Source organism: Triticum dicoccoides, chromosome 6A (genome assembly GCF_002162155.2).
Source record: "Triticum dicoccoides isolate Atlit2015 ecotype Zavitan chromosome 6A, WEW_v2.0, whole genome shotgun sequence".
Lineage (NCBI taxonomy): Eukaryota > Viridiplantae > Streptophyta > Magnoliopsida > Poales > Poaceae > Triticum > Triticum dicoccoides.
Window position 1 is genome coordinate 279,614,281 of NC_041390.1, and position 19,217 is coordinate 279,633,497.

The 19,217-nt window shown below is 42.1% G+C and overlaps 1 long non-coding RNA gene across 1 annotated transcript; it reads left to right on the top strand.

Annotated features, from left to right (window-relative positions):
* The first annotated feature begins 10,287 nt into the window (after positions 1-10,287).
* On the top strand, positions 10,288-12,859 carry LOC119319084. Its single transcript, XR_005154346.1, has 5 exons — positions 10,288-10,414; positions 10,561-10,732; positions 11,931-12,108; positions 12,330-12,408; positions 12,506-12,859. It is a non-coding gene; the product is annotated as an uncharacterized LOC119319084 (long non-coding RNA).
* Positions 12,860-19,217: the final 6,358 nt, after the last annotated feature.

A 19,217-nucleotide genomic window follows, 5' to 3' on the forward strand; every position in this document is an offset into this window, starting at 1 on the left:
ATTCAGGATTCATAGGAAGCAAAGTAATATTTTTATCCTTATGAACAAGAGTATACTGATTGTTTCTACCATGGCGTACGGATTTTTTATCAAATTGCCATGGTCTACCAAGTAATAAGGAACATGCTTGCATAGGTACCACATCACAATCAACATAATCATCATATGTAGAGGCACTAAAATGCACACGAACAGTACGTGTTACCTTAACCTTGTCGCTGTTGTTGAACCATTGGATGTAGTAAGGATGTGGATGTGGTCTTGTGGTGAGAGATAGCTTCTCCAACATCTCCATGCTAGCCAAGTTATTGCAGCTCCCTCCATCTATGATGACGCGAACAGAACATTCCTTCACAACTCCCTTGTATGGAACAAATTATGCCTCTGATTTTGCTCAGCTTGTGTAACCTGCAAACTCAAAACATGTTGAGCAACTTAACATTCATACATGTCAGCATCTTCAATAGCCATGTATTGCGTCTCATGATTAGAATCCTCTCGACTGTGTTCTTCATGTGTAATAAGAGCCAAAGTCTCCTCATCATAGTCACTAGTGGACTCATACCCACCATCCTCAGTAACAATCATCACACGCTGAGATTTGCATTCTCTCGCAAAATGTCATCTTCCCTTACAATGACAACAAATAATATCACTTCTGTGCCCTGTTGATGCCATGGAAGAAGAAGAACTCTGTGCAGGCCCAGCAGGTGTGCTCTTGGCAGATAGTGGTGGTTGTGCCTGCTTTCTTGTATCACGGCTAGATGTGGCACCTGATGGAGGTGCTAGTGCAGTGGAAATATAGGATGCACGTGGTGTCCATGATGAAGATCGACCTGCTGAAAAGTTAGTTCGCTCCAATGCCTGTCGATCCTGCACTTCATGTTCAGCTTTACAAGCAAGATGGAATAAACGAGTGATATTAGTATACTCCTTATACTCTAGAATGGTATGAATCTCTCTATTTAATCCACCCATAAAATGTGCAAGCATAGCTTCATTCTCCTCAACAATACCACATCTAATCATGCTAGTTTGTAATTCCTGATAATATTTTTCTACATAATTTTTGCTTGTCTTAAACGCTGCAATTTTTGAAGTAATTCACGTTGATAATATGGTGGAACCCAACGAGTAAGCATAGCAGTTTTCAAAGCAGCCCAAGTAGCTGGAATAGGATATAATCTACAATGTTCAGACCACCAAACACATGAGAAACTAGTGAAAGCACAAACAGCAGCAGGAACACGTCTCTCCTCAGGATATTGTAAGCATGTAAATCGTTGTTTAGTTTCTAACTCCCGAGTAAGATATATATCAGGAACATATCTACCCTCAAATGGTGGAATCTTCAAGTGCAGTTTAGGGAGATGGTCATGATCACGTACCTGAGGTGGTTGTGCAGCCCTACCATTGCGATGATATGCATGAGGATGACCTGGTGGCGGTGGTGCTGGTGGTTGCATGTAGTTCTGATTTTGATCAACCCCATCCTCATAATGGTCCTCCACCTCTGCACTAGCAGCAGGAGCTACAGAAGCATCAACAGCGGCACCAGAATTTTGACCAGGCTCAAGGGGAATGCGCAGTGCCCGTCCCACTTGATTTGGAAGGCAATGTTGTTGTTTTGTTGTTGTTGTTGTTGTAGAGGTGAGTTAGGTGCAGCTGGTGGTGGTGGTGGAAGACTCGCGAGCAATTCATTAAACTTGTTATCGAGCTTTGTTTCGAACATCTTCTCAATGCCATCTATCTTCTCCATGGCCTCTTCAAATCTGTTTAGCACATCTTGCACCTGTCCACTAATCATTTGCTGAAATTTATCATGTAGCTCTTTGTTCGTCATATTCTCCCAATCTGTCTCATCGGCTTGTGATCCTGCCATGGTTAGCAGCAATAGAAACACATAAGAATATGATCCTGCCATGGTTCTTACCCAACCGCAGGTGGTGATCGGCAACCGTGGTAGTCAAAACTCTCAAAGATTGGATAGAGCGATTGCCAGGTGGTGTCAAACGCACGATGTAGATGTATGTGGAGCTCGGAAGGCTTATGATATGGTAGCAAAAATGTCAGCAATAATCAATTCAGTGATGCAAAGTTGAATAACGCTCAATGACGGTATTGTGCTGGTCCTAGGCTAGACTGTACTAGAGACGCGAGCCTAGAACACGAACAAAATCATGGCGCGACATGTAAACAAGGGAGGAGCACTCTCTGAATTTTTTTTCCTTTTTAACTTTTCCTCTCTTTTTTTGCTCCGCAACAATTTTTTTCGAAAAAGTCCACAAATGGTCTAAAAACTGTCTAGCCAGAATTTTCCAGACTTAGTTTTTCCTCTTTTTTGAGTTTGGAACTATTTTTCTACTGCGGGTAGCACGAAATCTCAGGAGTCCTACTCTGTCACGACTCGGAGTATGGCGTGATCTGGAACTCGAAAACAAAGCAACAAATACTGGACTCAGAATAGGACTGGTGGCGAAGATGAATCTGGTGGAACTCGGACTGGTGGTATATCTGGACTCGGATTGGTGCTGGTATATGGCGATGGTATATGTAGACTCGGATTGGTAGTTGTATATGGCAGCGGCGATGTATATGGTGGGGTGGTGGTATATGGTAATGATGACGACGATGGTGCGGCGGCGGCGTGACAACCTGTGAACAGAACTCGAAACTCTAAGGGACTAGACGCTAAGACCAGCAACTCGACACGACGATGCAACCACAAATTCAACAAAGCAAAACTCTAAAAAGACTATGCAAAGGCTCATATTGGTTTGGATATGATGAGTTAACCCTAATTTTTTTGGCTTTTTCGTGGACTATAGGTATGAAGAACAAACTCGACCTAAACTATGAAAAACTGAAAAATCTCACCGAGCAACCTGGAAATCTGATACCACTTGATAGAGGCGAAGGTGTCCCGATGTTACGATGAGATGGTGGATATCATTTTCTATGGGAGTCGACCTTGAAGATCCGACTACGAACGTGCGAGACGTCGTGCCTTAGCAATCGCTAAACCAACTTCCGAGGGTTATTGACCATGCCGGAGCACGATCAACCTGACCACGAGGGTCTGTTTCCTGCGAGCAAACAAAGAACAAGCAAGAAATAGAGATTGCAATCTAGATATTGCATATATAAGATGAAAGCTTTATTGATCAAGGTGGAGTTCTGTCACGCCTTTGTCTGGTCATTGAACACAAACGAAGTACGCGAAGTTGCAGTTATGGCGAACTTTACTCTAAACAAAACCCAAAGTCTAAATGACACCCTAAGGGCTGTATATATGGAGGAAGAGGGAGGGATTTCGTGGCCCTTGGAGGAGGGGTCCGAAACCAACCCTAACTCTTGTTTCCCCACACATACGGACTCTAAAAACAGACTATACTTAAGTATTTCGAAAATACATGCGCCTGGCCCAATAATAAGGTGACACAGCACCTAAAATAGCCTCCGGACAAAATTTATGAAGGGCATCTTGTATATTTCGTCCAAGGCTTCATGCACTCCTTATGGTGTCTTCAAAGTTCTGAAATCATCACTTGTAACTCCGTTCTTGAGCCCCTTGCGCATGCCATCATCTCCATGCTTGAACTTGATCCAAGGTTCATATTTCTTGTCCAAGATAGGCCCTTCATTTGTAAGCAAAACAAATGTATCCAATTTAGGCAGCATCATATTCTCATGAACATTAGAATCATTACCAAGAAACGAAAGTACCTGATAATTCAATTGGCGTGCGCAAGCTCTAGTAATTGGTCCTGTATGTATAGTAGCAGGGGCTATGGGTGTAACAATGGTATTGATGTCCTCATCACCGGCCCTTGGCCCAGATGTCCGGCCGCTGTAGCATCAGCAGCTCCGTCTTCTTCCGTCGTCGCTTCTAGGCTTCCCTCGCGGATGGTGTAGTTGTACCTTGGCGCTTGCATTCCTCCTCATCGTCCGTAGTGTTCCGAAAATACCTATGCATGCACACGAGTGGAGTGTCAAGTAATATACCATCCTCGAAGGGGTCAAGTGAGCACGTGTAAAGGAGATGATTCACCTTTGGGTATGTGAAGTAGATGTCGCACGTGTCACTCGCCGAACGGACTCTTGACATGGTGATGTCCATAGGATGCTCTGCATCATCTCCCCTCCCTTGGGAAACATCCGACCTCGGATCGAAAACCAAATCACCATGGGAAAGAGATGGCTTCGCCGTGTAGAAGTGGACGTTCACCAAGTAGTTGTCATCTTGAAGCTTGAAATGGGCACTCTCCAATGTCACACCGTCTTGTGATTCCTTCAAAAGGAGTAAGGATAACAAACACTTAGAAAAACAAATGTGGTTAGCGTTAGTGCAAAACCAAGCATTCAAGAGGTGAGTCACCAAACAAGTGTCGTCATCATGCAAAGCATATGGTGTGACAAAGGATTGTGACATGGCATGTAAGCATATCAATCAAGCACAATAAAAGATATCATGGGGACAAGCATGTAAATGTGAGGCAGTGATGCAAATATGTGTAACAAGAGAATAAGCATCTACCTTAAAGTCATAGCAATCATGAGCAAAGCGCTCAATGAAAGGTCTATGGTAGGCATAAGAAGCATTCACAACACCAAATAAAATGAAGTGTCTAAACACATGGGTTAAGTGCAAGACAATCCAAGCATAATGTGCATGTGGTGTAGTGAATATTATTTGGCACTCAACACAATGGAAAGAGCAATTGTTCATCATGTGTGAGGCAATCAAGGCAAGCATGTAGCAATCAATGGGACATGGCATATGTGAAGTGATGACATTGTTGCAACCAAACATATGATAGGAGCAAGTAATCCAAGAATTGGATGCAACACACAAGGCATATATATCATGATGCATGTAACGGTGAAAATGACAAGTCGAAGCAAGATCTCTAACATGTGTGCAATCAAGTGTTCCAAGATGAACAATAAGTCTCATGGTGCAAGCAACACAAGTAGTATGATCCGTCATATCCACGCTCAAGAAAGATGTCACCTTGTAGGCGTGTCCTTGTGCGTCCTTCACAATGCCGAAGTACAAGCAAGTGCGATGTAGAATTGTTGTGGTAGAAGGTGGTTCGCTCTCAAGAGCTTGGATGGTCAACTCATGTGAAGTGGAAGTTGACACGAAGTCCAAGTATCCTACACATGCACAAAACAAAAGAAAGAACATATGCGCATGGTAGATAAACACATCATCCATCATGATGGTTGTCTTCTCTTGCACATAACCATTAGAAGCACAAGTGCATGAATAATATGATGCAACAACGGCAATATTCATGGCACTAGGTATATGGTGCAAAGAGGTAAGAAAAGCATGCTTCACAAGAGAAATGTCAAAATCTCCAAATATATGCGAGAATGCTATGGAGGCAAACTCATTATCAAGACTAAAGGCATAATTGCACTCAATACATGGCAAATCATCTAGCATGAGAGAGGCAACATATGGAGATATATGACGGCAAGCAATAACAATCATGTGATAAGCATGTAGATGGTTGTCATCAACCGCATTAAATGAGCAAGTACGAATCATCGGTGATGCAACATAAGCAATCGTAGTAATCAAGTTGTGCAAGCTAGTAGTGCGAAGATGCAACATACTAGAGGAAATCATTGCAATCATATCATGTGAGAAAATAATAGGAATAGACAATGCACATGACATATCGCAAGCATGAACACAAAGCAAGATCGTAGTATCATCATAGGCATGGGGGACAAAGAAAATATGGCAATAACAAGTGATATCTCCACCAAGCTTGCAAATACACATACAAGTAGTAGAATCAATCATCATGTGTAATGCAAAGTATGGGTCACAAATGCATGGCAAAGGCATAGGAATGAGCATATCATGCAAAGTGAACATGGCAAGATGGGCATAGAATATGTAATGGACAATAACCCATAGCCAAGTGAGGGTCATGTAGAAGAAATGCGCGAAGTCTTTGTGCGAAGAGAGCAGTGGGAAAGACACTCCATGGGATCCCAAATCATCATTGCTCTCTAGAGCTCATTTTTTCAACTCGTGGGATTGCGAGGTTGACAAGAATTCGTGGGTACCTACACAAAAGAGACACAAACGAAAGAGATTGTGTGTGTGGTAAATGTCCACATCATCCATCATGTTGTGTATGTGCACGTGAGAGTTAGCACAAGATAAGCATCGCTCAAAGAAATTTGATTCATGGTATAAGAACATGTCATCGGCCATGAAAGAATAGTTATTGCCTATAACACGATGGGGACACAAATTGAGAATGCAATTATATGGCACATCAATAGCATGTTTATTCATGGGAAGCATATGGTGCACACAAGTATTGGGATCATGCAATGAATGAGATGAATCAAAATCTCCTAAATTGTATGAGGAAACTATGGGGGTCTCCTCATGAGCAATATTGGAAACATCATATGGAGAAAATGGACAACATCCAAAACAATGCATATCCGAAGCTAGGTGGTCATGGCATGGCATATGAGATAAATGATGCAAAGGGAGCATATCAATATCATCACAAGAAAAACAAATACCAATAACCATGGGCTTGTCATCTATGCCATATGTGCAAATTGGGTTCATTTTAATGGCATATGCATAGTCACTATGAAGAGATTGCAAATATGACATGTGATCGATCTCATGCATAGCATATGACAAGTCAAGCGGATTGGCAAACATGATGTGACCGAGAGAATTAGCACAAGAAATCCTATGTAACATGGCATCACAACTAATAGACTCCACATGACAATCATCATACTCATCATAAATGGGTAAATCATCACATGGGGAAGTCACACTAGCATGAAGAATGGAAATAGGTTGATCAACATCATGCAAGCAATCATCGTCAAGAATGTCCACTAGTGGGACTAGAGCATCACCTTCACCTATGTTACCTTTGTCATTCCACTCATATGGTGCAGGTGAGGTGGGAAAGACCAAATGGTGGTCATCTTCATCTTGATGGAACCATGTGGGTGGTCCATCACATTCCACCATGGCCAACGTCTTGTCCAAAGGTAGGGTGAAGTCGTCGAGAATCGGCGCGTCATCATATAAGGGACCTAGCACCAAATGAGAAGACACAATAGAGGTAGAGGTCAAGTCGTTAGTGTTGAAAGTGGCCTCACATGACCTATCAACTATCTCACTCTCTCTATGTGGTGGTTCACTCACTCTCTCAAAATAGGTGCACTCAAACTCACATATGATGGAGTCACTCATCCCACTCAAGAGGTTGGGGTTGTGGCTCTCCTCACATGGGAATTGTGGAAACACATCATATATGGGGCTAGCGGTGAAATCACTCTCACTCTCAATATGGCGGCTAAAGTCACTCAAGTCATCACATGTCGCCGTGGTCGAAGGGAAAATCCCATGCTCAACCATCTCGTTGTTGTCACCGTGGATGAAGGCCGAAGATGGCACATCATCACTCTCGCCTCCTAAGGTGGAAGCATCATCCTTGCTCGCCACCTCGCCACTCGCCTCCAAAGCTTGGTCCTTGAGGGTCTCCGTAGTCGTACTTGTAGCCGCACCATCTTGAAAAAGAGTCAAAGTAGACTCGACATCATCAATGCCACAAAGAGGGATGGTGGTGAAGTCGAACTTGGGAGCATCATCTTGGAGCTCGTCGGGCTTGGACATATTGGTGGTACTATCCTCGTGCTCGCCTTCTTGGAGCTTGGTCTTCGAGAAGTGTGCTTGGGGTCGAGAAGCCTTGGCCTTCATGAGTTCTTGTTCCGCCTTGAGAGCACCAATGTAGTTGTCATCGAGGGACTTGTAGTTCTCGAGGAAGATCATCTTGGAGATGTCGTTATGTAATCCCATCATGAAGTGGAACTTCATCGAAATGGGGTCGTCCATGTCGGCTCGTTGCAAGGCAATCTTCATCTCCTTGAAGTACTCGTCGATGGACTTGGATCCTTGGATGGTGTTCTCCAATTGGCATTGAAGTTGTTCCGTGTAGGTTGGGGGCACGAACTCTTGCCACAAGGCTCTCTTCGTCTTGGGCCAACTCATGTCGTAGGTCTCCGAAGGTGTGTGAAGTCACCATCTGGATGCATAGTCGTGGAAGTTCCTTGTGGCGCACTTCACTTGATCTTCGGGAGGAACTTGATGTAGCTTGAGGTAGTCGTCCATCAAATGCTCCCACTTGAGATACTCCTAGGGTTCTTGAGTCCCATAGAAAGGAATCTTGTGGTCGGCATCGAGGTCGTAGTAGCTCGTGGAAGTCGCGGACTTGAGCTTGGGGAGCTTCTCTTGAGCGTAGTCTTGAGGTGCTTGTTGGCGAAGATGCCGTATGTCCATAGGATCATATTCTTGTGTGTTTCTTTTGTTGCTAACCATAGCAGGATCACAAGCCAATGAGACTGACTGGGATAACATGATGAATAAGGAGTTGCATGATAAATTCCAGCAAATGATGAGTGGACAGGTGCAAGATGTGCTAAACAGATTTGAAGAGGCCATGGAGAAGATAGATGGCATGGACAAGACATTTGAAACAAAGCTCGATAACAAGTTTAATGAATTGCTCGCGCGTCTTATACCACCACCACCGGCTGCCCCTAACGCACCTATACAACAACAACAACAACAACAGCGTCGCTTTCCAAATCAAGTGGGATGAGCACAGCGCGTTCCCATTGACCCTGGGAAAAATTATGGTGCCGCTGTTGATGCTTCTGTCGCTCCTGCTGCTACTGCAGTGGTGGAGGACCATTACGAGGATGAGGTTGATCAAAATCAGAACTACGTGCAACCACCAGCACCACCACCACCAAGTCGTCGTCAGGTATATCATCGCAACAGTAGGCTGCACCACCATATGAGGTACGAGATCATGACCATCTTCCTAAACTAAAGTCGAATATTCCACCACTTGAGGGTAGATATGTTCCTGATATATATCTTACTTGGGAGTTAGAAACTGAACAACGTTTTACATGTTTACAATATCCTGAGGAGAGACGTGTTCCTGTTGCTGTTTGTGCTTTCACTAGCTTCGCATGTGTTTGGTGGTCTGAACATTGTAGATTATATCCTATTCCAACTACTTGGGTTGCTCTGAAAACTGCTATGCGTACTCGTTGGGTTCCACCATATTGTCAACGTGAATTACTTCAAAAATTGCAGCGTTTAAGACAAGGAAAAAATTCTGTAGAAGAATTGATAAAGGCGAGGTTGTCCCGATCTTTCGATGAGATTATAACTGTCGATTTGGTGGAGTAGACTTTGACGATCCGACTACAAACATGCATGACGTTGCGCCTTAGCAATCGCTAAACCAACTCCGAGAGGTTATTGACCACGCCGGAGCATGATCAACCTGACCATGAAGGCCTATTCCTGCAAGCAATCCAAGAACAAGAAAGAATATGATAAAGCAATCTAAATATTGCGAATATATATATGAAGTGTTGATAAAAGTGGAGTTCTAAAAGCGGTCTTGGTCTGGTCGTTGGAAACAAACGAAGTACACGAAGTTGGTCTGGCCGTTGGACACAAACGAAGTACACGAAGTTGCAACAGTGGCTAACTTTTGACTAATTAAAACCCAGAGTCTAAACGACGCCCTAAGGGCTGTATATATGGAGGAAGAGCGGAGAATTTCGTGGCTCTTGGAGGAGGGGTCCGAAACTAACCCTAACTCTTGTTTCCCCACACATACGGACTCTAAAAACAGCCTATACTTAAGTATTTCGAAAACACATGGGCCTGGCCCAATAATAAGGTGACGCATCACCTAGAATAGCCTATGGACGAAATTTATGAAGTGGCATCTTGTATATTTCGTCCAAGGCTTCATGCAATCCTTATGGTGGCTTCAAAGTCCTGAAATCATCACTTGTAACTTCGTTCTTGATCCCCTTGCGCATGCCATCATCTCCATGCTTGAACTTGCTCCAAGGTTCATCTTTCTTGTCCATGCTAGGCCCTTCATTTGTAAGGAAAACAAATGTATCCAATTTATCTTTGCGGCATAAATTCAAATGATTGATATATGCATAGAAGGTTAATGCAGGTGATAAGAAATATGTTGCGGAGAGCACATCAGATTATGTCCGATAGCTTATTAGCAGTCTCCCTTGAATTACAATGACAACCAGTCAACACTACAATGTCACGATCTTTGCACTTTGATTTGTTTTCATTGTATAAAGTGTGGATCAATTTCACAGGATAAAGAAGTCTAAGCCTAAAGTCATCATGGTTGAGGTTGATAGTATATCTGCTGGTGATAGCTGTGGAGCTGCTAATCTTATTGCAAGATTCCTATAGTTTGCATTTGTAATGGCAGTTATAGCAGGAAGCTGAAGAGCACTATAAATTACCTATTTGGTACTCAACTTCAGGAAACCAACAAATTAGCAGGTCATTTCATGCCACCATATTCTGATGATTTATGAAAGACATGATTAGTTTTCTTACTGTTCTCTGTTATATCCTTATTACCCTTACTGCTGACTGTGACAACTAACATGCTGTTCTCAATTGCTTTCTGGGACTCATTTTATCAGATACAAGTCCGCTTGCAATTTTTGGGAGAATAAACAGTTCCTTTGGGTTCATCGCTCAGTTTTGTCCCTGCTATGCTTACTGCTCCTACATGGCTCTTCAGGGTTATGGATGGAGTGCGTTATTTCGACGGTCCTCTATTTTTTTTGTTGCGTGTGCCTTCAGGTCCATCAGGTATAATTGTGCTTCACCTCCCTTCCGTTGTTTTCTGTTATCTTGGTGTTTTCTCTTTTGTTTAATTCATTGTTGTATCGCTCAAGGGCATCTTGATTAGTTTGAATTGTGCTTTTTTAGCTAGGATGAATTTATAAATGGTTGCACTTTTCTGTTGATTAAGTGTCTGTGTGCAGAGGTTCATCTCCCCCTTTTCATTCTGCGGCATTTGTTTTTCACTTAGTTTACATATGTTTGTGTCTGGTAATGTACTCTTCCTCATGGATTCTTTGGGTTCATGTTCTTTCAGTGCTTTAGGAATCTTCAGTTCCAATGGAAAATAGGATGTATCATGCATGCAAAGATGAGAGGATAGTTGATCCAATTTCCTTGTGCTACAAAGTTATTTGCCATATTCTTATTTTTTAAATGTGGAATGCACAGCTTGGTTCACAGCTACTTAATCTTGAAAAATAAAAGGAAAATAATTTTGAGGGAAAATATAAATCTAAACCAATAAGGAGGCTGGGATGATATTTGGATTAAACAACAAGCTTGCTACAGCCAGTCAAGTGCTCAGTGACAATTAGCTTGTGGACTGGTTCTTTAGTACCTGGTTAGATCTCATGTGTGCTAAAGGAGAAGATTGGATAAACCCATGAGTTTGAAGCTCAGCTCCATAAAGATTTCCCCCTTGGTCATTTATGTACATAACGGTGTGATACGACACCTATAGAAATTGCTACTGATACTTGGAAGGTCATATTTACACTAATATGCAGATGCGGCTTTATCATTTTGAACCATGTATCATGTTAGCGTACTGTTATTATCATGTTTATCCATTCTTCTTTGTGTAAACTTCAGAGATATCTGTATTATAGTGAAAGAATTAGTGAACTGTTCACTTGAAACTCTTTGAAACTTTGAGAGCAGTGTTTATTTACCTTACTTAGCAATTGTAAGGGTATCATGTTAAACTACTTGCTGAAATTTTGTATTCTATTACTATTAAAGGTCACCCGCAGGCAGATCATTCCAGTACCACTCTACCGGTGTTTGGCCTGAATATGAATAATTAAATCTCAAAACACAGTTACACAACATAAGTTGGAAGTAATGTGAGCTTGCTTGTTCGGTTATGCTTGATATATGATGCCAAGATTTGTCTTTGTCTCCTCTGTGCACCCATCGTCTTCTAACCTCCTCTCATCATCAGGTATAAGGCGAGTTGTGTCCCTGGTAGAGGTGCAGATCAAGGAGGTCGACAAATGGGATGATGTTGGGTGATGTTCACTAAGGAGGAAAAAGGTGTAGGGGTCGTTGTTTTTTTGGCGATGGCAGCGGCATACTTCCTTGAGCGAAGAAAGGAATCCCCAGCCTGAAGCTTCGCACAGGTATGTCTGAGCGTCTTATTTGTTAGTGTTGCCAGCTTTGGGAAATGCATGCCGAGTAGTTGTTGGCTTGTTGCATGTATGTTATTGCTACAGTATTAATTTTTTTTGCTGAGAATACAAACTGTGAAGCCACTATTTTCATACTGTATGTTATTGCACAGGTATGTCTGAGCGTCTTATTCTCACAACAGTTAATTCTAAGGCCATTCATATCATTGCAGATTTTGCCTATTCTCTGAGATGGATGATGATGAGCGGTGCAACCGAAAATTCAGAGCTGAGCTTTACACACTTCAGTGGGTAAGTGAAGTTCCAGTTAATCTTCTTTCCCCTATTACCGCTCTATTGTACAGAGAGCACTGAGTTTACATTAGCTAAATGTTAGATTGGAATGCAGGAGTGGCATGACAACACCAAGGTAGAGACCTGAAGAGAAGCACAGGGACGGACCAAGGAAACTAGAACCACGCTGTCGTGATGTGGGCCGTGTCGTCTTCGTCCATCTCCATGGAGGTATATATAAATATATAGGTTAGGTATAGGAAATGAGACCATCTCCATGGAACTCTGACTGATGTGTAATGTCCTCATAGGACCTGACCGACCAAACTAAACATTCACTCATAGTTTTCATTTTCTCACTTATCATCAATACGAATTTTTTTGTTTAAAACTTAAAAGTAAAACCTGGATTTACCGCTTGTGTCTACTCCAGTGTGTTATATTCTTCAGAATGTCTTTATGAGCAAGAACGGATCAATCATAAATTTCCAGAACATCTCTATTGAGTTTTTCCCTTCTATATCCTATCTTCTCAGCACTTCTAGAAAGAGGTCAGACCTCCTAATTTTTTCTTTTGTGTTCCCCATGATTCCGGTCCTTATAATTTATCTGTTTTTGTAACAACTTTTAGCATGTCATAACATTTAATTATGCGCTCTTATATTATTATATTCTTACAATCTTGTGTTTTGAATAATTCTTGTGGCTTGAAGTCAGAACAGTTTTAAATATATCCAAAGGATGATAATCGTCCGTGTCAAGTTGAGTGCACGAGAAAGATAGAGAAAAAATAAAGGTGAAAAGGGTCTGAGTACTGTTTCCTCACTTTTCATGATGTGAATGTCCTTTAATTCTTGTTATTTCTATTAAATAAAGTAAAATATACTCATGTATATTAAGTACTTTAATGCATATTTTGAAATTTTGAATTCTACAGTTCAATCAATGAGACCAATAGTTAGTGTAGAAACATATTAAACAATTATAGATGTTGCCTGCACATAAGCGCGCCCATGGAGAATCCAAATTGTATTAGAGAAAGCGAAAAATAGTAATTCTCATGTTTGAGGTTCAGTTTCATACTGGTTGCAATTTCTTATAGATAGGTTATTTTGTTGTAGGATAAATGGAGGTAATAAGATCATATGATACTAATGGGCTTGCTCTAATCCCAAAGCTCATTAGTGTTGGGACCATCTTGAAAATTATGCTTCCACCTATTGATTTGTGTTGCCTTAGTTTGTTTATAATGTAACCAGTCCAAGGGCTGACGAGTTTTCGAGCCCTATGACCTTTTTTTAAGATTGAGCCCTATGACCTTTGTACACTCAGCTTACGTTCTACAAGGTTCATGTGTCGTGCAGTGTTCTCGCTTTCCAAGCTACAGTCTTATATTAGTTTACAGAGGGAGAGAAGGAGTACTTGAAAAGAGATTCTTTATATATTGTTTGGTTCCATCAGCCATATAACCTAAAATAGCAATTAGGTATCTACACAGTGTAGTGTAACCATTGTGCTTGCTGCAGTTTTACTTTAGTGTTGAAATGCTTTTCTTAGTTTGTTCTATAATACGAAATATTTTTTTCCAGCCATTGTTTTCTAAATCCTATCAGCATATTACCTGATATGGCCTTTGAAGTTTCTGTTTTATAACGAGCTTTGCACTGGTCAGCTTGAGTATGGTATGGTTTATTCTTTTCTGTTGCGGCTATTCCAGAGAAGTTTAGAGCTCCACAACCTTCTGAAGACTTGATTTACAGTAGCGGTGATGAAACAATCAATCAATTGAGATTCATCACATGATCTTTTTCTCTTGACATTGTTGGGTATCGAACCCATAGATCAACTTATCAATGGATCTCTTGTCAGTGTTGAGAAGGTGTCACAAAAACTCAAGAGCAGTTTTAAGATGGTCTCTTACCTTCTTACCTATCATGTGAAAAGAGAGGGTAAGAGGGACCATGTCAAAATTAGCCAAAACTCAAACACAGGGCAATCAGCTAAGGAAAGAAGCTAAGAAGCATCAGAAAAGGCTTTTAGGATGGTATAGCGGTCAAATGCATCCTAGGATTGGTACTTTTAAGAATTATGGTGTGTTTTGCTCCTTTTTTGTTTACCTTAGCCACATAGGTTAGCCTCAATTCATTATTATCCTTCTATTTAGAGTAGGTGCAGAACTAACACTTACCTAGGTTGTGAGAGCTGATGATGATGATTCTATTAAAACTCCTTGCTAGCTGCACCGTTTGTCTCTGTAAACAATATAACTAAGGGCATATGGTTTCCAATGTGACTAAGATCTAAATTCTTGCCGAGTGTAGTTTCTAAAGCATAGAGTTGCTGAAAAATTGAAATACATTCTTAATTGGCCTGTACATCTTATACACATGTTTTTTTCAAGCTCATATTTCTTAGCGTGATAACCAAACTTTCAACTAAAAAAATGCTTCCTTAATTGGTTTGTACATGTTATACAAATATGATTTTTAAACTCACATTTTCAGCGTGATAAACATATTTTCAATATAGCATGATTTAACACATGGGCTTTCTACTACCAATATCGAATATGTCCTTGCAAAATGAAACTATTTTTCTCGATAACATGGCTTTAGTGGGTCTCTGCGCCATTTGGCGCAACGGGTCAACTAGTAATAAGAAAATGTGGGAAGAATGCTTGCCTCATATTGAATTTGCTTATAATCATTCATTGCATTCTACTACTAAGATGTGCCCTTTTGAAATTGTGTATGGTTTCCTACCTCGTGCACCTATTGATTTATTGCCTCTTCCATCTTCGGAGAAGGTTAATATTGATGCTAAAGAACGTGCTGAATTGATTTTAAAAATGCATGAGTTAATTAAGGAAAACATTAAGCGTATGAATGCTAAATATAAATTTGCTGGAGATAAGGGTAGAAAACATGTTGTGGAGACCAAGCATGGAGATGATGGCATGCACAAGGGGATCCAGAACGGAGTTACAAGTGATGATTGCATGAAGCCTTGAACGAAATATACAAGATGCCACTTCATAAATTTCGTCCGGAGGTTATTCTAGGTGCTGTGTCACCTTATTATTGGGCCAGGCCAATGTATTTTCGAAATACTTAAGTATAGGCTGTTTTTAGAGTCCGTATGTGTTGGGAAACAAGAGTTAGGGTTGGTTTCGGACCCCTTCTCCAAGGGCCACGAAATTCCCCCTCTCTCCTCCATATATACAACCCTTAGGGCATCGTTTAGACTTTGGGTTTTGTTTAGATTAAAAGTTCGCCATAGCTGCAACTTCGCGTACTTCGTATGTGTCCAACGACCAGATCAAGACGTCACAGAACCCCACCTTCATCAATAAAGCTTTCCTCTTAGATTTGCAATATCCAGATTGTAATTTCAATTTCTTCCTTGTTCTTCGTTGCTTGCAGGAAATAGACCCTCATGGTCAGGTTGATCGTACTCCGGCGTGGTCAATAACCTCTCGGAGTTGGTTTAGCGATTGCTAAGGCGCGACGTCCTTGCATGTTCGTAGTCGGATCGTCAAAGTCAACTTTCACCAAAATGATAGCCACCATTTCATTGAAAGATCGGGCCCCTCCCCTATATCACATCCAATTCAAGTTGAGTGACAAGCATGCATTTGCGAGAAAGGGCATCCGCTACAATGTTTTCCTTACCCTTAATGTACTTGATGACATAAGGAAAAGACTCAATAAATTCACTCCACTTAGCATGACACTTGTTCCACTTAGTTTGGCCCTTAAGATACTTGAGCGTTTCATGATCGGTATGAATGATAAACTCATGCGGGCGAAGATAGTGTTCCCATTCATGCAAAACACGGACTAAAGCATATAGCTCTTTGTCGTAGATGGGATAATTGAGTTGCGCGCCGGAGAGTTTCTCACTAAAGTAAGCTATGGGGCACTTCTCTTGCGTCAGCACGCCTCCTATGCCATTACCACTAGCATGGCAATGAATCTCAAAGGGTTTGTTAAAGTTGGGTAAAGCAAGCACGGGAGCATGAGTAAGCAAGTTCTTAAGCTCATTGAAAGCGGTATCTTGGGATGGTCCCCAAACAAAAGGCGCATTCTTCTTGCTCAAGGCATGTAAGGCGAAGCAATGGTGCTAAAATCCTTCACAAACCGATGATAGAAACCCGCAAGGCCAAGAAAACTACGCACTTTTTGCAAATTGGTTGGTTGTGGCCAAGTCTTAATAGCATTGATCTTGGACTCATCAACATGAACACCCTTAGAGGAAATAACAAAACCCAAGAAAACGAGCTTGTCAATGCCAAAAAGGTATTTCTCCATATTAGCATAGAGATGCTCTTCTCGAAGAGTTTGCAAAACGGTTCTAACATGGGTGACATGCTCCTTGAGAGACTCTCTAAAAACAAGGATGTCAACGAAGTAGACCACAACAAATATACCAATGTAAGGGCGAAAGACATGATTCATAAGATGCAAAAAAGTACCTGGTGCTTCCGAGAGACCCATAGGCATGACTAACAATTCATACAAGCCAAACATGGTTTTGAAAGCGGTTTTCCATTCATCACCCTCTTGTATGCGGATTTGATAGTAACCACTCTTGAGATCAATTTTAGAAAAGATAGTGGCACCACTAAGCTCATCAAGCATATCATCTAGGCGTGGAATGGGATACCTATAGCGAACGGTGATAGCATTGATAGGTCCACAAATCGGAGCACATGCGAAAGCTACCGACACGTTTTGGCACAAGAATGACCGGGACGGCTAAAGGACTCAAACTTTCACGCACATGTCCATGGTCTATGAGATGCTTTACTTGCCTTTGTATTTCTTTGGTTTCTTCGGGGTTGACGCGGTAGGGAGCTTTGTTCAGAAGCGGTGCTCTGGGGATGAGGTCGATGCGGTGCTCAATGCCTCATAGAGGAGGTAGTCCCAGAGGTAGCTCGTCGGGGAAAACGTCATGAAATTCCTGCAAAAGAGAAGATAACACTATAGGAACAGTGTGAGAAGTGTTAGTTTGTGGTGCATTGTCCTTGCACAGAAGGACATAGTGTAGGACACTAGATGGGTTCTCACACACTCCTCTTATCTCGCCTTTTGGTGGCAAATAGGGCTAAGTTCTTCTTTTCACTCATCGTGGAGGTGTTCGATTTGGGCTTGTGGCGCTCACTCTCTTTTTGGTGGCTCGCTCTCTCACTATGATCTCCACGATGGGTGGCTTGCTTGTCAGCGATCACTTGACTTGGCGACATTGGACGGAGGACGTACTCCAAGCCCTTCATCTTGAAGATGTAGTGGTTCGTTCGGCCGTTTGTGGATGACTCTATCAAATTGCCATGGGCGTCCAAGGAGAAGATGGAAAAACGGTCATTGGAACGACGTCGCACTCCAAGGTGTCTTCATAGGCACCAATTCTGAAGGAGACTTGTACTCGGTGGTCGACTTGGATGGTGCCGGAGTCGCTAAGACATTGCACTTTGTATGGATGTGGATGCTTCGTCTTGGGCAATTGGAGCTTGGAGCAAAGTTCTTCACTTGCGACATTATGACAACTCCCTCCATCAGTGATGACCTTGACGGATCTTCTATTGATGCCGGCCTTGGTGTGGAATATGTGGCATCTTTGGTCTTCTTCTTGGTGATGTTGTAGAGTCAGGACCTTGGAGACAACAAGGGCGGGACTTGAATCTTCATCGCAAAAGACTTGTTCTTCTTCGTCGTTCACTTGGCGGTGCATGGAGACTTGCTCAAGGGCTTCCATTTATCCTTCACTCATTAGGTCATAAGGCCATCATCGTTGAGGATCATTGTTCGCTTGTTGGTGCATTCATAGGACTTGTGGCCTCGGTCTCCGCAAGTGAAACACTTGAAGGAACTCGTCTTGACGGTCTCATCGGTTGGGGTTGATGATGATGAAGCTCTCGGCTTGAAGTTGCTCTTAGGAGGATGACTTTGAGTTGATGAAACTTTCTTGGAACTCGACTTTGTCGATGTTGCTAGTAGAAGGCTTGGTAGTCGGTGTTGTAGTCGTTGAAGGTTGGTTGTTGGAGAAACCATATGTCTTGGAAGAGAACTTGGCATACTTGAAATCATCTTGCACCTGGTGTTCCACTTTGGTAGCTTGATGCACTAGCTTGATGAGGTTCGAGTATGGTCGGAAGTCGGTGATCTTCTTGATAGGATGGTTGAGTCCATTCAAGAAACATGCCATTGTTTGCTCATCGTCTTCCGTTTCATTGGCTCTTATCATTGCAATCTCCATCTCCTTGCAGTACTCTTCAATGCTTTTGGTTCCTTGCTTGAGTAGTTGGAGTTTCTTGAAGAGGTCGCAGTTGTAGTAGGTAGGCACAAAGCATGCTCTCATGACATCCTTCATTTGCGCCTAAGTAGTGATGGGTGGTTCACCTCTTGCCTCTCGGCGCTCTATGACTTGTTCGCACCGAATGAGCACATAGTCTTGGAACTCAAGGGATGCCATCGCTATCTTCTTCTCTTCTTCATAGTTGTGCAAAAGGGAAATCTTGTCAACCTTCAATGCCCATGAAAGGTACTCTTCAGGATCGTTGCTTCCGTTGAACTTGGGCATGGTGAACTTTAGTTTGCCATAATGTTGCTCTTCATTGTGTTGGGGTCGGGGATGATGACGCCCGTGTTGTAGATGATTGTCAAGATCGTGTCGCTCTTGATGAGGAGGGTTGTCAACCTCATGTTTCTCTTGTCGTGGAGGATTTCCATTGTCTTCATGCTCTTGATGAACTTGATGGTGAGCTTGTGGGGGGTGTTGTCGAGCTCGAGGAGGAACTTGAAGGATGTGCCGGTGCACACAAGATTGAT